Source organism: Suncus etruscus, chromosome 1, assembly GCF_024139225.1.
Source record: "Suncus etruscus isolate mSunEtr1 chromosome 1, mSunEtr1.pri.cur, whole genome shotgun sequence".
In the NCBI taxonomy this organism is placed as follows: domain Eukaryota; kingdom Metazoa; phylum Chordata; class Mammalia; order Eulipotyphla; family Soricidae; genus Suncus; species Suncus etruscus.
In genome coordinates this window covers 22,725,975-22,747,972 of record NC_064848.1, presented here as the reverse complement: position 1 = coordinate 22,747,972, position 21,998 = coordinate 22,725,975, and the positions used below count along the sequence as shown (strand labels likewise).

The window sequence follows — 21,998 nt, the reverse complement described above, 5'->3', positions numbered from 1 at the left end:
GTGTGCTAATTAGATGACAACCTAGGTGGAAAATCTGAACTTATTTCCTATCTTACAAAGTAAGGTTGCATGAAGAATATTTATCACTGAGGGTTAACTCCATTGATATGTTTTAAGTACTTCAGACTGCAACAACAGTCAAACTGCCATGCCATGCACAAACTTTAAAAGACTTTCCATAGGGGCTGGAGCAGTGGCACTAGCGGTAAGGCATCTGCCTTGCAAGCTCTAGGCTAGGATAGACCGCGGTTCGATCCCCTGGCATCCCATATGGTCCCCCAAGCCAGGGATGATTTCTGAGCGTATAGTGAGGAGTAGCCCCTGAGCGTCACCGGGTGTGGCCCAAAAACCAAAAAGAAGAAAAAGAAAAAAGAAAAGAGGAAAAAAAAAGACCTTCCATAGTCCAAAAGTTAATGAGGCCATCAGCAAAATCCCAGAGAGAGCAAATGTGGACAAATGACCCAGTTTCATCAACAAGTAAATTGCAAGAGTTGTGTGTATGTGTGTGTGTGTGTGTGTGTGTGAGAGAGAGAGAGAGAGAGAGAGAGAGAGAGAGAGAGTAAGAGAGAGATGAAGAAAGGTGATGAAAGGAGAAGGTATAGATAAAAAGACATTTAAGTGGACTGGAGCAATAGCACAGCAGGTAGGGCATTTGCCTTGCACACAGCCAACCCAGGTTCAATCCCCAGCATCCCATATGGTCCCTTGAGCCTGCCAGGAGAGAATTCTAAGAGCACAGCCAGAAATTACCTCTGAGCACTACAAACAAACAAAAAAAAATGTTTAAGAGAAATATCTGTGCACACTATTCACAATGACCCAAAGCCAAGTCATTAAAGTGCCCTTCAGTGAATAAGTGGATAAACAAGGGGTAGTTTATATGTACAATGAAATATATATATATTAAATCCTGACATATGTTCATAGGTGACCCCTGAAGACTTGATGCAAGTCCCAAAAGGCCACATGTTGTATGATTGCCTTTGTGAGTGAGGCCTAGAACAGTCCAACTCATAAACAACAGTGTTTGCAAGGGACCATGGGGAAAAGGGGGACTGGGAGTGATAAATGTGTTTTGAGCTTTGGTTTGAGATGATAAAAAAGATGTCGATATGGATAAAGTTGATGACAACAGCCAAATGTGAACTAATTAATAGGGCTTCTAACTGTACACTAAAAAATATCTACGATGACAAATTTAATGCGATGTTTATTTCCCCACAGTTTTTTTTTTAAGATGCTTAAGAGATTTATCAACAAATCATGAAGTATGGACCTGATTCAAAATAAACTGAAATGTTATGACATTTATGAGATAACTGAAAATTTGAACCCTGACTGAAGAATTAATGTTGACTTTCTAAAAGATGTGAGCAGGATTTTTAAGAGTGCTTCTCTGTTAGTGAGACAAATGGAAAAAATATAACCATGAAATAATACATTTACAAGGAAAGCTTAACTTCAAATAATAAGGGGAGATATGGTTATAGCTCAAGGAATTGGAACATGCCTTTATATGTGAGGCCCCGAATTTCATCCTTAGTATGGTCCCCCCAGCACTGTCAGGAGTGAGACCAGGTGGCGCTCAGCACTCTTGGACCCAAGAATTTAGCAGTCAGGCCCAGAAAGCCAGGCTGAATATCATAGCAGGGTCCTAAGGTCCCTGGAGCAATGCTTGGGAGACCCCCAAAATTTAGAATGAGTGGGGATGTGCATAGAAATAATAATAAAACAAGAAAGGTGAGCACTGAGCCAATAGTCTCTGAGCACTGCCAGATATGGCCCCAAACCAAAGAAAGGCAGGAACCAACTGCAAGGTGATGTTATATGGGGGAATCTGACACTCTTCTGTAACTGTAGGTTTGAGAACACAAAGGAACTTCATTCTCACTGAAGCAGACCTGTCGCCTTAAAAGTGTCCTCTCTGTTCTCGATACTCTGAAATTATGTCAGCCATGTCACTGCCACTCAGTAACCCCCTGTAAGATTAGCCGGGTTAATTCCAGTTCACACCAGTCCCAAGACCAAGAACACCGAGATCTTTCCATCCACCTCTGCTCCATCCCAACCTTGCCAATAGCGTTCTTCAATGAAGTGTAGGCAGATCAAGCTCTGTTGTGGTGCATTTCTCAGCAGATAATATCTCAATTTCTAATGAGCAACAAGGTCCTAAGAGCTGTGTGGCTTGCTAACGCAAACAGGCGGCAGAATCCAGACTTAAATGTGTGTCTGCGTTTACAGCGCTGCTGAGCACACTCCACCTTGCCAAGCCCCACCTTCCCAAGCAACCACCTTGTCCCTAACCATCCCCCAAATTTTGAAATCTTCATACTTTTCCTCTTTCATCCTCTCCTTCAAAGAGCCCAGAGTCCTCTTCTACAAATATCCTTTTGGGAGGCTCATTCTCCCCCACATCCTGGACTCACTCTTACAACTGCAGGTCAGAACTGTTGCCAGTAGGCAGCCTTCCTCAGTGGCTAGCAGGTGGCTTGAGGCCACCAGAGCTGATGAGATATTTAAATCCCCCGGGGAAACCAAAAGCACTTATATATGGGCACCCGCTTCAAAGGCCCTGACCTCACCAGTCTGGAGTGGGCCCACATCTATATATTTCTTCAACCTCTGCAGCTCTTCTAAAAAGCAGCCAATGTTATCCAACACTGTCAGCTCTCTTTTCAGTAGATTTTCTTTACATTTAAAAGTGTCTCTTAGGGGGCCAGAGAGATAGCACAGTGGTAGGGCGTTTGCCTTATATGCAGCCGATTCAGGACCGACAATGATGGTTTGAATCCCAGCTTCCCATATGGTCCCCTGTGCCTGCCAGGAGCGATTTCTGAGTGCCACTGGGTGTGACCCAAAAACCAAAAAAAAAAAAAAAAAAAGAAGGGGGAGGGGGTCTCTTAAAAAAAAGAACAAAGAGGTAGTATAGCAGGCAAAGTGCTTGTCTTGAATTTGGCTGACTCAAGATCGATCCCTGACACACCATATGGACCCCAATACCCTAGGAGCAGAGCCAGAAATAAGCCCTGAGCACTTCTGGGCGTGGCCCCCAAACAAACAAAAATATAAAAATGTCTTGAACTTGGGGTCTGCCCATCTGGTCACCATCCCACTCTCTCCCCATCTCACATATGCATGTGAAGATACATGTCTCCATGTCCAAGAGGAAGTAAATATGCAATGCAGGACTCAGCACCTTGAACTGTGGTGGTACCGCCTCATAGGGGAACACCTTGAAGAGCTCTCGCCCTTCTGGCATTCACTGGGCACTTGGTGCCCAGTGCACCACTTTTCTCTGTTTCTTTCTTTTTTTCTTTTTAAATAATATCTTTATTTAAGCACCATGATTACAAACATGTTTGTAGTTGGGTTCAGTTATAAAAAAGAACACCCCCTTCACCAGTGATGATGCTTCTGTGTGCTAGCACTCAAGGAACCTCGTAGCTAGTAGGAACAGGTTTTGGGCCAGGAATATGGCTCAACAGGCTGAAGCACCTGCCTGCATTCATGAGGCCCCTAGTTAAATCTCCAGTTAGTCTGTCTCTCCCTCATATTGTGTCCTTAAGCAGCACCAAGCATGGAAACACCCAGACCGGTTCACCAAGTAACTCCAGGAGAGGCCTCTAGGACCCTAGAGCATCCTTTAGAAGACACCACCTCTACCTGAAAAAAAAAAAAAATCAGGTGTTTGTGAGGTTTGCATAGGCATCCAAATCTAAGCTGAAAAGAGCAATGGAAAAGTACAGGGTTAGAAAAAGTGAGAGGGGCAAGGAAGATCCTTGGAAAAGAGAGGTCAAGGCGCCTCTGGGAAGGATGTTGGGGTTCACTAAGGAAGAAGCCATGAGGCATGGGGAGCAATCCATGACAAGGAAGCTCTCAGGCAATTGAGAAGTCAGAAGAGGAAATAGGGAGTCCAGAGAGATAGCATAGAGGTAAGGTGTTTGCCTTGCATGCAGAAAGTCGGTGGTTCGAATCCCGGCATCCTATATGGTTCCCCAAGCCTGCCAGGAGCGATTTCTGAGCGTAGAGCCAGGAGTAACCCCTGAGAACAAAAAAAAAAAAAAAAAAAAAAGAAGAGGAAATAGGGGGCTGGAGCTAGAAAGCAGGGGCCCAAAAGTGAGATAGAACAGGGGAGCTGGAGAGATAGTACAGGGTAAAGGTTCTTGTCTTGCATGTGCCAACTCTAGTTCTATCCATAGCACTACTTGGTTCCTCGTGGCCTGGGTAATACCCAGTACCAAGGCCAAAGAAGCACCACATCTTCACAGCCTTTTACTGGACTACCATGGGTTGGCTGAGAATTACTGTGAGAGGCCCTTGGGCTCAGTACAACTTAGATCCTCTCTCCTAAAAAAAATTGTGATTCATGGCAGCATATGATGTGTCTCGTGACAGAGGCCAGTCCACCCTGGCCTGAGAAGTAAAGGTAAAGGAATTGGGGGTTTACAACATGAAAGTGAAAGAAACTGAGCATGCCAGCAAGAGTCAAAAAGAACATGAGGGTAGCCAAGAGCAGAGCAGAGGCAGAGAGGAGAGAAGCCAGTTGATCCGGGCAATATTCAGGATGTATCTGATATCAAGGAAGAAGAGATAAATGGGAACTGTGCACAAGAAGGGGGGATCCTGAAGGGAATGCAAGGAAGCAGGGCCAAAGTGAGCTGTGAGAATGTTGACAATCACACCAGTAGCAAGCCCAGGCCCATGTTGTTGTCTTAAGATAAAAAAGAAACAAAACAGGGGGATGGTATTTTGAGTAATAAGTGAACAAGTGCTTCAACATTTAATTTATTAACTCACTGGTTAATTCATTCACTAGTTCCAAAACTCTTTTAAAAAAAAAAATAGAACGCTTCACGGTTTTGCGTGTCATCCTTGCACAGGGGCCGTCCTAATCTTCTCTGTTTCGTTCCAATTTTAGTATATGTGCTGCCAAAGCCAGCACTCCAAAATTCATTTTAAAATCTTTCTATCACTTACTGGGTTTACATACACTGACATAATTATTTCTTTTCCTAAATTATTTCTTTGTTTTTGTTTTGGGGCCACACTCGGTGATGCTCAGGATTTACTCCTGGCTCTACACTTAAAAATCACTCCTGGAGGGGCCGGGCGGTGGCGCTCGAGGTAAGGTGCCTGCCTTACCTGCGCTAGCCTAGGAGACGGACCGCGGTTCGATCCCCCGGCGTCCCATATGGTCCCCCAAGCCAGGAGCGACTTCTGAGCGCATAGCCAGGAGTAACCCCTGAGCGTCACCGGGTGTGGCCCAAAAACCAAAAACCAAAAAAAAAAAAAAAAAAAAAAAAAAAAAAAAAATCACTCCTGGTGATGCTTGAAGGACCACATGGGGTTCCAGAGATGAAACCCAGGTAAGGCAAATGCACTCAAAATTATTTATGATCCAAAAATAATTACTCTGTGTGTTGCTTTGCCTGAAAAATGTTGAGATAAATTATTGGCAACAAATATATATATAAGTTTTTCCATTGCCAAACTGCAGTGAGCCAATTACCAGTTATGATTTAACTCATTCCATCCTTTCTTAAGAAAACCTGTCAAAGCAGAGCAAGTTCCTGAGACAAGGATGAAGGAAGGTGTTGCAGCCGGAGGTGGGGTGTTGGAATAGATGAGGGAAACAGAAAATCCAGGGAGACAGAGACCAACCTGCAAAAATCAGGAAGTCTGTGAATGGGCAGGGTATTGGCAAGAAGAAAGTGTTTTTGATTCAGTGTCAAGTTACAAACTAGTGGTTATAATCCCAGTGGTTTGGGGGTTGGAGTGATAGGTGGGTACTTGTCTTGCACACAGTTATCTGGTTCTATCCCTGGCATCCCATATAGTCCCCTGAGCTCACTGGGAGTAATTTCTGAGTTCAGAACCAGGGGTAAACACTAAGCATTTCCAGCCAAAAAATAAATAAAATAAAAATCAGGAACCAGTAGTTCCTTCTTTAACTTTTAAAAAACTACATTTGGGGGCTGGAGCAGTGGCGCAAGCAGTAGGGCATTTGCCTTGCATGTGCTAACCTAGGACGGACCTCGGTTCGATCCCCCAGCGTTCCCATATGGTCCCGTAAGCCAGGAGCGATTTCTGAGTGCATAGCCAGGAGTAACCCCTGAGCGTCACTGGGTATGACCCAAAAAGCAGAAAACAAAGCAAAACAAAACAAAAAACTAGGTTTTGTTTTGAGCATTTTGTTTTCCAACATTAAGCCAACATTTTTTGGATGTACAGTTGACTTATATTTTTTAATTAATAAATGTTTGAGTAACCATAAGATAGTTACAAAGTTGTTCATGATTGAGTTTCACTCACACAACATCCAACACCCATTCCTTCACCAGCATACATTTCCCACCCAGTTTTTCCTCCTGCATTCCCCCACCCCCTAAATGCCTTTCTGCCTTTATGGCAGACATTTCTCTCTCTCTCCCTCTTCCTTTTTTCCTTTAAGGAATAAAGACAGACCCTTAGATCAATGGAACAGACTTGAATATCCTTAGACAGACCCTCAGGTATATGATTTTTGGCAAAGCAAGAAATACAAAATGGATCAAGGAAAGCCTCTTCAACAAGTCATGTTGGGAAAATTGGTCAGCTCCTTGCAAAAAAAAAAAAAGCAGGGCCAGGCGGTGGCGCTGGAGGTAAGGTGCCTGCCTTGCCTGCGCTAGCCTAGGACGGACCGAGGTTCGATCCCCCGGCGTCCCATATGGTCCCCCAAGAAGCCAGGAGCAACTTCTGAGCGCATAGCCAGGAGTAACCCCTGAGCGTCACAGGGTGTGGCCCAAAAACCAAAAAAAAAAAAAGCAACTCAAACCCCTTTTTACTTTTTTGTGCACAAGTCAAATAGAAACGGATTAAAGGCCTTTATGTCAGACCTGAAACCATAAGACAGATAGAGGAAACTGTAGGCAGAACTCTCCATGACACTGCAGCTAACAGCATCTTCAAGGATGAAACACTACTGATCAAGCAAGTGGAAACAAAGATAAACAAATGGGGCTACATTAAACTGAGAAGCTTCTGTGCCTCAAAAGCAATAGACTAGGATACAAAGACTGCCCACAAGAGAAACTATTCACCCAATATTCATTTGATAAGGGGTTAATATCTAAGATATAAAAAGCACTGGTAGTGCTCAACATTAAATATTTTTTTAATTTCTACTGTTTTTGGAAAAATCAATTAATCCAGTCTACCACCCCTTCAAACAGGTAGGGCTGTTCTATCTTCCCCAAATTCTAACCTCCATCTTTACTCAACAGGAAGAGGCAGTACTGAGCTGCACTTGTGCTATTGTTCTTTTTGGATAAAGAAAGATTTTTCTGTATCCAGGTCTCTCTTAAAAGTGGGAGCACATGAGGCCGGAGAGATAGCACAGCGGCGTTTGCCTTGCAAGCAGCCAACCCAGGACCTACGGTGGTTGGTTCGAATCCCCGGCATCCCATATGGTCCCCCATGCCTGTCAGGAGCTATTTCTGAGCAGAAAGCCAGGAGTAACCCCTGAACACTGCCAGGTGTGGCCCAAAAACCAAAAAAAAAAAAAAAAAAAAGTGGGAGCACAAAATATAAACTAAGAGTGATATAGGTTTCCAAACAGAGTTGATAATATATTTTGTGAAGTGAACTTCAGACTAGTATACTACACTAAGTGTGTCCATATCAACTTTCCTTTCCCCTATTCTCTTCATTTATTTTTATTACTTCCCCAGCCTCTGCTGATCCCTGTATATGTATGCTTGTTTTGGTTTGGTTTGGTTTGGTTTTGGAGCCACTCCTACCAATGCTATTCCTGACTCTGTGCTCAAGAATAGCCCATGGAGAGGAAAACATATATGGTGCTGGGGATTAAAATGGAGCCAGTGTGTACAAGGCAAGCACCTTAATCCTGTACTATCTCTCTTGCCCCCTTATATATTTTTTATTGTTCAACCTCTCAAGATACTAAGATCCCAGGCCAGAAATTCATGAGTAATAAAATAAGCTAGTTTTAGGGGGAAGGATGATGAAAAACATAAAGAAAACAGAGCTAAAAAGCAATAGCGATTATTTACTGAAACCAGGATCTAAGATGGGGTCAACTCAATGACAATGATGATTCTGATCACAACTGCCACACAGTTATTATAAGTACTAATGTGTGGTCAGTGCAGGCAGGATACTTTACATCGCTTCCTTAACCCATTCACAAATGAGAAATCAGAGGCACCAAGAGGTCTCTGCAGTCTCCCCTGGCCATGTGATACATCATCAAGGAAATCATTATTTCAACCTCAAGCCCAATGTCTATTCCCAACATTATATCAACTGAAATACTGATTGTTTGTGCTCAGGACTTATTCTTGACTTTGCACTCAGGAATTAACTCCAGTGGAGCTTGGGAGGCCATGTAGAATATGGGATATTGAACACTGGTGGGCTGCATGCAAGGCAAGTACCTAACCCACTGTGCTCTCTCATGAGTCCCAAAATATGAATTCCTTGTAAGATTCACCAAGGTAGCGACTTAGAAATGCATAGGCCTGGTGCCCTCCTTACAAAAGTTTCTGACTAGATAAGTCTAGCAGAATGCAGGCCTCCTTCATTTATTCCCAAGTTCCTGAATACTCTATAGGCTGGGACTCAGGGCAGAGCAGTTGTGGTGAGCCTCATGGTTGATGAATACATGCAGGAAGGAACCAGCTAACACAGGTCAAAGGAATCAGATGCTGTCACCAGGCCTGTCACCTCCCACCAGCCCCTTACCATGCAGGTAGTGACCATTTAGTTCAGCAGACTGTCAGCCCTCCAGAGGTAGAATAAGTTCATCTATGTTGCAGAGAACCTTTTTCTATTTCAACGCAGAATCCTGAAAATGGCTGTCAAGGAGCCAATCACAGTAATCTTCAAGGTGATGAGCACAGAGATGACTAAGTGTGATGGAGAAGGAAGAAAGTTCAGTGCTGAAGCTGAGGAGGTAAGATGTCACCTTAAGAGACTATGGAATGACAGTTGAGGCTCATAGTGATGGAAATTCATATATGGAAAAACTATGGAGACACCTCCCAAAATACATACACCTAAAAGACCTGATCTGAAATTAAGCAAAAGAGAAAAGGAGATGAACACCATTAGGCAACATAAGGAATACTATGCCCTGAAATTTTCTTCAGAAAATTCAGAATAGCTCCATGATTCTTCCTCTGAACAAAACACTCCAAATCTGATTACAGGGAAAAGAAAAAAAGAAGAAGAAAACCTTTATAAAGAGCCACAGGTGCTGTCATTTGAGCCAAGAAAAATTATCATCACTCCTTTTGAGCAGCTGGGATTTTAGATCTCATGAGTAATGTGTAGACATTAGCTTTGGCCACCAGGAAGCTCCGGGTTCCTGATGCACCTGGAGTCATTGTGCCAGAATCTATGCACATGTTTTTTTTTTTTTTTGTTTTGTTTTGTTTTTGGGGGGCCACACCCAGCGATGCTCAGGGGTTACTCCTGGCTGTCTGCTCAGAAATAGCTCCTGGCAGGCACGGGGGACAATATGGGACACCGGGACTCGAACCAACCACCTTTGGTCCTGGATCGGCTGCTTGCAAGGCAAATGCCACTGTGCTATCTCTCCAGGCCCGCACATGTTTCTTTATTCTTACTTCATCTCTCTCTTTTTCTTCCAAATCTTCCTTTAATGTCTTTTATAATTCTCTAATGTATTTGCTTTAAACCACCAAACTATGGAAATTGCTATGCCTTTTTGTGTATTTTACATTCTTCCAGAGTTTTATTCACTGCAGAAAACTAGATGCTATAAATCAAGGTCAACAAACTTTTCCTATAAAAAGTTCAGATAGTTATTATGTCAGGCGTTGCAGACCATCTGGACTTTGCCAGATAGTCTTTTCTTAATAACCCTTGAAAATGTATAAAGCCCACTCTTAGTTTGCAGTCTTAAAAAATAGATGCTGTATTCCACTAATTTCTGCAATGTATTTGAAGCTATCTTCAACTGTAACTGAACCAAAAATAGCCACTATTAAAAGTAGGATGTATATCTTTTAATGCATTTTAAATACATCTTTTTTTTTGGGGGGGGGGCCACACCCGATAACGCTCAGGGGTTACTCCTGGCTATGCGCTCAGAAGTTGCTCCTGGCTTGGGGGACCATATGGGACACCGGGGGATCGAACCGTGGTCCGTCCAAAGCTAGCGCAGGCAAGGCAGGCACCTTACCTCTAGCGCCACCACCCGGCCCCTTAAATACATCATTTTGAGGGCAGTTTACAGTTTTATTAACACAATAGCATGTGCCCAAAGATGGTCTACTCATTCTCTTCACCACACAGCCAGGCATTGGGATTGGCGACTTTGATGGCCAGCTGCACTGCTCTTTCCACAATTGCTTTAGCATTTTCAGAAGAGACTTTGTGAGCGATCTCAGCATAGTAAGATTGCACATAAGTAGCATATTGAGCTCCTTAATGTTGTGAACAAGGAACTTCTAGAAGTCACTAGGAAGTATGTGCTTTGTCTTCTTCTTACTCCTGTAACCATGTGAGACATCAAGATCTGGTCCTTGAATCTTTGGCACACCCTGTTGTCAATACTTTTGGACTTCCACCAGTTTCACTAGATCAGTGGTTGGATGGGCACCTAATGAACTTCTTGATCCTCTTCTTGAGGATTTTGGGCTTCACAAGGGGTCTGAGGGCAGCCGTGATGACTTCTAGCAGGAGATGGCAGCTACTAAATAAATCAGTTTAATAAAATACAGTTTCCACTATACAGCCTACTTTGTGAACTCCTTTTATTTTAACAATATGTTATTAGCATTATTCGAAGTCAAAACTGAATACAGAAAGTAATAAAAGATATTGCATAGACTTAGAAATATTTATTCAACCAATCCTCTCTACTGGGAACAGGTAGGTATTTCCTATTTTTCACTGTTACAGATTATATTCTCATCATTACCTTAGGATAAAGTCCTAAAAATGGAATTTCTGGATCAAGAAAGACGTTTTAAAGTCATTTGATAAATATCCCCAGGTAATCCTCCAGAAAAAGTTATACCAATTTACACAGCACTCCTATCAGATATATGAGAATTTTCTTTTCCTTAATCCACACCAACAATGGGATTTACCATTCTTTATCTTTACAAATATGAAAGGTAAAAGTGGTATCTTCTTGGAGCTAGGCATTATAGTTCAGTAGAATACATGTCTGCTATATATAGGCCCTGGGTTTGACCCCCAGCACCACGATATAGATAGGTGGATATGATATACAGTGTGACTATCATATATTTGCATGTGTGTTAGTTTGAAGTTATTATGTGCATATATACATACACATGTAATTATACTTACACAAAGTATACACATATAAAAGTGCCACACAGAACCATGCTTGCTACCCCAGCAGGCTCAGTCTAGGGCAATGGCTCTCCTGAATACCACAGTCAGTTACGGGGAAGCTAGAACACTCAAGAAGCTAGAACCTAGGGCTGGAAAGGATGGGTGTATTAACTACTGGCTTCAGAAAACACAAATCCAAACTTCTTACAAAAAAAAAAAACCCAATCTGCAATATATATATTGATTTTCGTATCACACCCAGCAGTGCTCAGGGGTTACTCCTGGCTCTGCACTCAGAAATCGCCCCTGGCAGGCACAGGGGACCATATAGGACGCTGAGATTCCAACCACTGCCCTTCTGCATGCAAGGCAAATGCCCTACCTCCATGCTATCTCTCCGGCCCCTGGATTATATATTTTAACTGCATATATCAGTCAATTGTATTCATCCCTTTTTGTTTTTTTTTCTTCATGTCAGAATTCATTTCTTATTGCTGATCTAATGAATCACCAAAAATTTACTGCTTAGAAACAATACACATTTCTTGTATAATTCTGGAGATGGGAATCCAATTTGAAGGGGCTTAAACCCAGGTGTGGACAGGGTTGATTCCTACTGCAGCTCTAAAAGGAAATGCTATGCTGTGCTTCATTCAACTTCTTTGGAAGAAGAGGCAGAGCCCAAGTGATGCTCAGAGGAACCGGGGACTACTTCTGGCACTACTCAACCAACAAGGCTGAGTTCAATTCTGCAGCCTAAGAATGTGAAACTGCTTAGGCCTCACATAGTCAGGAACCACCAGGGCCATCCCATTGTGCTTGGGGGCCTCCAGGGATACAGTCAATGTTCAGGATCCTGGAGTCCCAGCCTTCGAATGGAGCCCTGCAGATAAAAAGCATGCATCCCTTGAGGCTATAAAGATAGTACAGCCGGTAAGGCTCTTGCCTTCCATACAGCCAGCCCAGGTTCAATCCCCAATACTCTATTGGTTCCTTGAGCATATCCATGAGTGATCCCTAAGCACAGAGAAAGGAGTAAGCCCTGAGCACAGCAGGTATGATTCCCAAACTAAAGAAAAAAAGAGAGAGAGAAAAAGAGAAAGAGAGAGAGAATTCAATAAAAACAAAGCACATGTTTCTGATCCCTGTGCTATTTCCCCAGCTGACTTCAGCTTTTCCAGGCCACCTGCATGCCTTTACTCCGGAAGCCTTCTTTATACTGGTCATGTCTTCCATCCCTGACATTCTGATCTCCTGCTTTCCTCCTTCAAAAATTTGTTTCAGGAGGGCTAGAGTGATGGTGCAAGCGGTAGGGCATTTGCCTTGCATGCAGCTGACCCAGGATGGACCTCGGTTCAATCCCCCGTGTCGCATATGATCCCCCAAGCCAGGAGCAATTTCTGAGCACATAGCCAGGAGTAACCCCTGAGCATCATGGGGTGTGAGCCAAAAACTAAAAAAAAAAAAAAAAGTTTCAGGATTTCTATAAATTTTTATATAAAGACCACTTGAATATTCAGGATAATATGTCCATCTCAAAATCCTTAACCAGGGTTTGGTGATTTAGTACATAAGGCAGAAAACTTACCTTAAATGTGGCAGACCCTCCATTTGATTCCCAGCTTTGCCAGGAATGATCCTTAAACACGAAGTCAGAAGTGATCTTTAAGCACAGCTGGGTGTAGCCCCAAATCCCACCCCCAAATACCATAACTAATTACATCTTGGAAGCTCCTTTTGCTACAACAGTGACATTTAAAGACTTTAGAGACTTAGATGTGGGTTTCTCAGGAGCCAATGATTGATACGCACAATAGATCTCCAGGCTCTTGTTCCTTGGGTGTCCCTCTCCTTCACCTCTTTCTTGCTAGTGAAAGAACTCTGTTATAGTAGGAACCACTTGATGCCTGAGGGTCTCCTTCAGAACTTAGATTCCCAGCTTGGTCTCTCTCTACCTCTACCCTCTCTAGCTCTGCCCCTTCCTGGCTAGCAGCACAGATTCATGGCAGGATCTCTAGCCTGGAAGCCAACAGCTCCCCCAGCTTCCTGGAATGAAGGGAGGCCCCAGTGCTCTGCAATTCCCTCTCCTCTCCACTCTCTGTGGCAGGTGTTTTCTTTCACACTTTCTTGAGAGCTTGTTTGGAGGTTCTAGCAGGGGAGCACAGCTACTCGTATACCCTCGACAGAAGAACGGTCCGGTCCGTCTCTATTGGGGAAGGCCGTCCTCTTCGACTGAGCGTGCAGCCTTGGGAGGGATGCACATGGAGCGGTGAGGGAGGAAGGGGACACCCGTCTAGCCAGCCAGATCAGCCGAATCAACCCTGGCGATCAATGGGGTGACAGATGCCACAGCCAGATCGCCCTCAAATCCTTCTTTCACACTTTCTTAAAAAAAATCTCCATCTGTCCTTCTCAAAGGTTTTTTGGGTTTGGGTTTTGGTTTTTTTGGTTTTTGTTTTGTTTTGGTTTGGTTTTGGTTTTTGGGTCAAACCCAGCAGCACTAAGGGGTTGTTCCTGGCTCTGTGCTCAGAAGTCACTCCTGGCAGGCCGTGGGGACCATATGGGATTAGACTCCTGCAGGCACCTTAGCATCTAAGTCTTTCCTGACTGAGATGATCAGTTTAGACTTTTGGAGGAGGTGGGCACACTGGTCTGAATGCAGGAATTATCATATGGGATGCTGGAGACTGAACTCAGGTTGACCACATACAAGGTAAACACCTAACCCACTGTACTATATCTTTGTCTCCAGTTTTAGATTTTCACATATCAATTTTGTGTTCAGGCTTTTGATATAAGTGGGATGTCTTAACAACTGAACCTTTTTAAGTGGTTCATCCCCAGCACCCTCTGTTGGATAACAGCTGCTCTTGACAACATTTACTTTATATAAAATTAGTCTTTCTTTAGGTCATGCTTCTAGGCTGGTTTTATTTTATCCTTCTTCTGTTCCACTGACCAGTCTTTTGTGTTTATAAAACACAAGGTCTTCATTAATGGAGCTTTATAAGCCACTTACCAGCTGCAGTTTGGTTTGGTTTGAAACTGGTTTGAATCATCTTAGGCATAAGGCAGGCATTAATAGCATACATGTAATACCTAACATGTTCCAGACTCATTCTACAAAAGTTTCTGGGGCAGTGTCAGGCATAGGCCTGGCACACATGGCCAAGAGCACAAATACACAACAACAATATTTCTACCCAAGGAGCCAGGAAACTTCCTAGAGGAGGTGAGGGTCAGCTGGAATTTCAACTCTGTTGGGAGCTTACTCTGGAGAACATAGTAAGAGAAGGAATCGGGGGAGATATTCCTCTCAGGGCAGAGCACCAAAGGTCTGTGCAATCTCCAGCTAAGGAAGACCATGCCAAACTACGCAGGCAAGGCCCCAAGGGCCCACCAGAGCAGGATATTTCCTAAGAGCAATTGGAGGTCTCTGAAGTCTTTTTTTTGTTTGTTTTGTTTTGTTTTTAGGCCACACCCAACAGTGCTCAGAGGTTACTCCTGACTCTAAGCTGAGAAGTCACTCCTGGCAGGCTCAGGGGACCATATGGGATGCCAGGAATTGAACCCAGGTCCATCCCAGGTCAACCGTGTGCAAAGCAAATACCCTACTGCTGTGCTAACTCTCTAGCCCCCTCTGAAGTCTATTTTAAAGTAGATTTGTTCAGCTACAATTCACCTGCCTTATACTTAATTCATTCAAAATATACAAACCATGTCCATGAATTTTTTGACATTCACACTCACTCCACTATGTCACTCCACTATGGTATCTTTCTTTAAAATTTTATTTGTGAGAGCATATCTTTGCGTTGCTCAGGGGTTACTCCTGGCTTTTACTCAAGAAATCACTCCTAGTGGTACTTGAGGTACCTATCATTCAGAACATCGGGATTCTAACCACATGCAAGGGTTAGCCACAAGCAAGGCAAGCCCTACCTACTATACTGTCTATCAATCCTCCTCCCACAGTCCATTTTAGAACATTCTCACCACTAAACAAAAATCCTATACCTTTTAGAAATGATCCCCTACTTCACAGCTCTGAACAACCACCAATCTACTTTTAGTTTATAAAAGATCCTGCGAAGACATTTCGAGGAATGGAACCATGTGATCTGTGGCATTGTGAATTTTGTTTCTTTTAATTATGAGTATTTTGAGAGGGGCACACCTGGTGATGCTCAGGGGTTACTCCTGGCTATGAACTCAGAAATTGCTCCTGGCTTTAGGGGACCATATGGGATGCTGGAAATTGAACCTAGATCCGTCCTGGGTCAGCCGCATACAAGGCAAATGCCCTACCACTGCACTATCGCTCCAGCCCCTCAGTTTTGAGTATTTTGTTTTGTTTTGTTTTGGGGGCATAACTGGTGATGCTCAGGGGTTACTCCTGGTTATGTGCTCAAAAATCGCTCCTGGCTTGAGGAACCAACCATATGGGATGCCAGGGATCGAACCGAGATTCATCCTGGGTCAGCCGTGTGCAAGGCAAATGCCCCACCGCTGAGCTGTCGCTCCAGCCCCACCAATTATGAGTATTTTTAAGGTTCATCCATCATGTTATAGCAGACATCAGAAAATCATTCCTTTTGCTAGTCAAATAATGTTCCATTTTTTCTTTATCATATTAGTGATTACAATTGGGTTCTTCCTATCAGACTGATTTCTATGATAAATTCTGCACAAAGCATTCAGGGACAGTTCTTTTGGAGAAATGTTCACATTCCTCTCAGGTCTATATGTAGAAGTGAAGTTGCTGGAGAATATGGTCATTCTACTGTATTGAACTGCTTCCCAAAGTGGCTGCATCATTTTACATTCCCATTTCCAATCTTTCCACATCCTTTCTAACACACATATTGTTATCAGATTTTTTCCAGTCATTCCAGTTTGTGTGAGATGGCATTTTATGGTGGTTTTGAGTTGCATGTCCCTAATCACTGGGGTTCTGATGCAATCAGACTTTGAAATAATTTGCTCTGGGCAAAGGAACTGAGAACAGAAAAATGATGGCCAAGATATGACTATTAAGAGAGTTACAATTGGGATCAGAGCGATAGCACAGCGGTACGGCTCACCCAGGACAAACCTGGGTTTGATCCCTGGCATCCCGTATGATGCCCCAAGCCAGGAGCGATTTCTGAGCACATAGCCAGGAGTAATCCCTAAGCATCACTGGTTATGTCCCCAAAACAAAAACAAAACAAAACAAAGAGTTACAATGGTATGGTGGGAATCTTAAACTGTAGGAATAGAAAATGGGAAGAATCGGGGCCCGGAGAGATAGCACAGTAGGCGTTTGCCTTGCAAGCAGCCGATTCAGGACCTAAGGTGGTTGGTTTGAATCTCGGTGTCCCATATGGTCCCCCATGCCTGCCAGGAGCTATTTCTGAGCAGACAGCCAGGAGTAACCCCTGAGCACTGCCGGGTGTGACCCCCCCCCCAAAAAAAATGGAAAGAATCGAAGAAATTGGACATACAGTGAATCTGCCCGATTTGGAGGTCATTAGAGAGGACAGGGGGAGGCAGAAAATGGTAAAGAACCTCTTGGTTAGAGAACTTAGTTAATGGTTGTGTCCCCTCATCAGAGAATACAGGGATAGCTTTGCTAATCATGATAAAGTAGACATCTCATAAAATCTAACCTCCTTAGTCATTTTGAAGTGCACCACTCAGTTGCGTTCAATGCACACAATGCTGGTCAACCATGTCCAGAAATTGTTTCTCCTTTAAAACAGAAATTCTATATCCTTCAAATGATACATCCCATCCCAGTAACCCAGGCCCTGACAATCACTATTCCACTACTGGTTCTATGGACTGAACTGTTCTAGAATATCTCAAAGAAGTGGAATCAAAGGGTATTTGTCACAAGTGACCAGCTAATTTCACTGAACATCATGTCCTCAAGGATAGCTATATTGTGACAAGTGGCAACTCTCACCTGTGGCAACACAAAAACACATTTGACCCAAAAATGAAAAATAAAGCTCAGGAGTGTCCAGTCTGTTTCCTTCTATGCATCCTCTAAGTTAGTTCTCATTGACTCAAGGTCTTCTAAGGTTCTTGGAGCCCCTCTTGGTCAAGTTCATCACAATCAGTAGAGGACTGCTTTATGGAAGCAGCCTGCTGCCCATGACCTTCATGGCTTTGACCCTCTGCTCTCATTCATTTCAAGCTGACAGAGTAATACTCAGGCAACTGAAAGTATAAGAGGTTTCTATCTGCATGCCCTATTTGGTTAGTGTCCTTTCATATTTCCTCAATAAAATGATCTATTGGTGGAAACTAAACAATATGGCTTGAAATCCTGAAGTGCCTAGTTATTAATAAATTGTGGTGCTCACTACTCGTCTATTTCACAAAAGCTGGACATATCTACCCACCTTCACTGAAAACTCTATTATCTTTCCTGCATGATTTGTCTATTTTAGCTGCCTTTAATCATTTTGCATGCATACTAGGCAATCTTCAACATTTACAATAATTCTATTGCTTCATTATGGACCGCTCTTTGAGAACTGATAATAAGCAAAGATTTAAAAATCCAAATGCAAGTTAAATTCAAGCGAAGATTAGGTCTCCAAAGAAATATGTGAGCATAGCAACTGAGGTGGAAACAAGGAGGAATCTCTTTCAGATCATGATCATCCCACCAGAATCATCTGCTGGCCATGAAGGTATAGGCCCAGCCTCAGAAACATTCCAAATGAAGGAATGATGCAATTCTTCAAGGCAGAAAGACAAAGCCGAAGATAAAACTAAGTAAGCTTGAGCACCAGCTTGTATGCAGGAGCCCTGGATTCACCCCTGGCACCAAATGTATCCCTGCACTGCCAGACATGACCCATAAGGACAAGAAAGAATCATGAAACCTGGTGAATGAAGAGAATCAACAGGAATATATAAAAGGTTCCTATATTGCTTCAGAACGTAACTGCAAGTGTCAAGAGAATAAAAAGTAAATACAAATAAAATAAATTAAAAAACCTTCACGTACACTTTTTACACTTGAGAATCTGTGCAGAAACAACACAATGCCTCATGGAACTCCAAGTGTGTGTGGCAGGTGGCAACTTCTGTGACTTGAGATTAATCATCAAGAAAAAATTAAATGGAAAGTACCAATTCTTAGAAGTTGGGATAACAGTGCTTGCCTCTGAGAAGAGCAGGTGAAGGGGATGAAATTATACTGCTTAAAGATATTTCCTCAGATTTTGCTTCAATAAACATATTATATAAAAATAGTGTGAGGTTTTAAAATACCCACGGAATAAAAATATTACAGAAAGAAATGCGAAGTGACCACAATTTAATTTAAAAAGAAAGTAGCTTTGGGGCTGGAGAGATGGCATAGCAGTAGGGCGTTTGCCTTGCATGCAGAAGGATGGTGGTTCGAATACCGGCATCCCATACGGTCCCCTGAGCCTGCCAGGAGTGATTTCTGAGCATGGAGTCAGGAGTAACCCCTGAGTGCTGCCAGGTATGACCCAAAAACCAAAAAAAAAAAAAAAAAAGAGAGAGAGAGAGAAAGAAAAAGAAAGAAAGAAAGAAAGAAAGAAAGAAGGAAGGAAGGAAGGAAGGAAGGAAGGAAGGAAGGAAGGAAGGAAGGAAGGAAGGAAGGAAGGAAGGAAGGAAGGAAGGAAGGAAGGAAGGAAGGAAGGAAGGAAGAAAGAAAGAAAGAAAGAAAGAAAGAAAGAAAGAAAGAAAGAAAGAAAGAAAGAAAGAAAGAAAGAAAGAAAGAAAGAAAGAAAGAAAGAAAGAAAGAAAGAAAGAAAGAAAGAAAGATAACTACACTAGCAACTACTATGATACCTTTTTTTTTGTGTGTGGTTTTTGGGTCACAGCCAGCAGTGCTCAGGGGTTATTCTTGGCTCCAGGCTCAGAAGTTGCTCCTGGCAGGCACGGGGGACCATATGGGGCGCCGGGATTCGAACCGATGACCTCCTGCATGAAAGGCAAACGCCTTACCTCCATGCTATCTCTCCGGCCCCTACTATGATACTTTTAATGAGAAAAGTAGAATGCCCGTCTTGAATACAGGCAGGGGGTTGAAGAGGAGGGAGATGGGGGGAGGGGCATTGGTGGTGGGAATGTTGCATGATGAAAGGGGGGGGTGTTCTTTTTATGACTGAAAACCAACTACAATCATATTTGTAATCACAGTGTTTAAATATATTATTTAAAAAAATAAAACAACAACAACAAAGAAAGTAGCTTCCTGTGTTTAAATGTGAGAACCTAGGTTTCCCTTTCCCTCCCAGGCCCCTCATCATACTGAAGGTCACATGTAGCCTACCACAGAGAAGACAAATGAGCATAGGTTTTGAACCTCATTATTTGTGGCTCACAGACAGACTGTCCCCAAACCCATGCCAATTCTCATAGAGAGGAGCAAAGTTTTAGAAACTCAGGCTGGCAGGTAGAAAGCCATTGATGCCAGCATGGCTGGGACATTTGGGTCTCTGTCATCTCCTGTGAAGAAAGCAACAGGCAGACTGTCCTAGCGAGGCTCTGTCATTCTGTCCTTGTGTGTGTGTGGGGGGGGGGGGGGGGCTGGATGGAGCAGTATCACCAAGGAAGCCAAGGAATTTGCTTGTGAATGGCATGTGGAGGCATCCACCTGGGAGGCCCGGTATCCAGGAGTTCCCACTGCTCTTACAAACTGGTGGATCCCATCAACATGACACAGAAACGGATCTTCTTGAGCCCATACAGGCCAGTAGGGCACTATCTAAACCCTCTGGGCCTGATACAGATGCTTGTAACTCATCAAGGGGCTTTGATGAGCAAAGTACTACTTACTGAAGCAAGTAGCAGAAAGGAAAAGAATATGAGGAGGCCCACCCAGAGGTGGCACTCATTCTGTGCCCAGGCTCAGAGGGCTCCTCTCACGCCAAGGAAGATACAAAATGTCTTACAAGGAAAGTCCAGTAGAGACCAAAAGAGGTGATGCTGAGGGGAAGAAGACAAAGATGCAGGACAGATCACTCCTACCCCAAGTGGGGCTCCCAGGCAGGGCACCCATGGGCCATGGACACCCTGAGGGTGTCACAAAGGAGCAGCACTGGTGACAGTCCTTCCCTCTGGGGCATTCCTTCAACATGGATGACAGTCCTGGGCCACACTCAGGTGGCAGGTGGCACTTCTCCAAATTAGACCTCAGCAAGACTAGCCTATCCATCCCACAGGGAAGGAAGCAGGTTCACAGGAGAGATGAGCCTGCAGTAACAATGCCATCTGGAGACCCCAAGGCTTTGACTCTGTGAGCAGGGCCATTGCCTGTAACACCCTCTTCCCAGCCCCTTGTGGAAGCCAAGGGTGCCAGCGGTGATGTCACAAAAAAGTCTAGTTCCGGGCCTGGAGAGATAGCACAGCGGCGTTTGCCTTGCAGGCAGCCGATCCAGGACCAAAGGTGGTTGGTTCGAATCCCGGTGTCCCATATGGTCCCCCATGCCTGCCAGGAGCTATTTCTGAGCAGACAGCCAGGAGTAACCCCTGAGCACTGCTGGGTGTGACCCAAAAACAAAAAAAAAAAGTCTAGTTCCACCAAAAAAGGCCTGGAGTGAGCATCATGGAACCCAGAAATGTGCAGGTGGCTGTGAGTAATGGCAGAGGGTCAGAAAGAAGCAGACAATGAAACCTAGGCCCCAGCTTACTTGGGGCTCTCTGGAACATCCCCCCCCCCCCAATTATAACCCATGCCCAGAGTCTCTGAGACTGACTGATGTGTCTGCACACACACAGAAAAGCCTTCGGATGATGATAGCATGGTCCCAGGGCACAGAGGTGCATATGGCATTCTAGGAAGGTGACCACTATGGGATAATGGAGAGGACAACAGATGAAAACTCTGCATCCCAGAGGGTGACACACTTAGCAGGCATCCAGGCCCCATCTCTTGCTCTGCAGGTGATAAAGCAATAAAGACACCTCTCAAGGTAGTGGCCAAGAGGACACCTGCATCACTCAAAACCCAACTGGCCAGACCTCACCCTGTCATGCTGCTGTGGAGGCTGTGGTCAGCCTCTTGGTTAAGACTTCTGACTAAAGGGAGGTCATGGCAGGTCTCACCCTGCTCTGCCCCATGATGGCCAGAGGCGTGAGGTGACAGGTCAGCAGGTAAGATCCTCCACACTGTCCTCCCCTATTCTCACAGACTGGCAGGGACAGTCTGGAACATCTGACAGACCTCCAAGTACTGCACTAAGCTTTTAGACTTTCTTGGCTTGGGCAGCAACTACTGGCCATATTTTCTATCTTTTCATCCTATTTGTCCTTGACCATTTATGTGTCCTCTGCCTGCCACTAATCTGAGAAATGGAACCAACGAAATGTTTAAAGACAGCATTTATTTATTTATTGAGGAAATAGTCCAAAAACACTGATCAAATCACTTTTTCTCTCTGCTCAAAAGTCACAGCAGTTCTCTCGCCATAGGATACACTCTCCACCACTACCTGCACTTCTCCATTGATCTGCTCCAATGAGACAAGTGCTTTGGTCCCCCAAGATGCTCTTTCTCCCTGTATTCCATCTGTACCCCAGTTTCACAGAGCACCCTACAGCCTCTCATCATTGTCCTTCATTCCTTGCATTTGCCTGTTTGGTTTTTCTTCCACCCCTCAGCAGATTCAAGTTGTGGGGAGGCATTCACA

General features: G+C 43.9%; 1 protein-coding gene, 1 non-coding gene and 1 pseudogene across 2 annotated transcripts in view; all 3 read right to left on the bottom strand.

Moving 5' to 3' along the window:
- GABBR2 (gamma-aminobutyric acid type B receptor subunit 2) overlaps positions 1 to 21,998 on the bottom strand; it is a 371,159-nt gene that overhangs the window by 317,739 nt on the left and 31,422 nt on the right. The window lies entirely within an intron of this gene.
- LOC126026036 (U6 spliceosomal RNA) lies at positions 4,836 to 4,942 on the bottom strand. The gene has a single exon (XR_007501559.1). It is a non-coding gene; the product is annotated as a U6 spliceosomal RNA (small nuclear RNA).
- The window catches only part of LOC126012396 (60S ribosomal protein L32-like), a 35,116-nt pseudogene continuing 23,414 nt past the window's right edge, over positions 10,297 to 21,998 (bottom strand).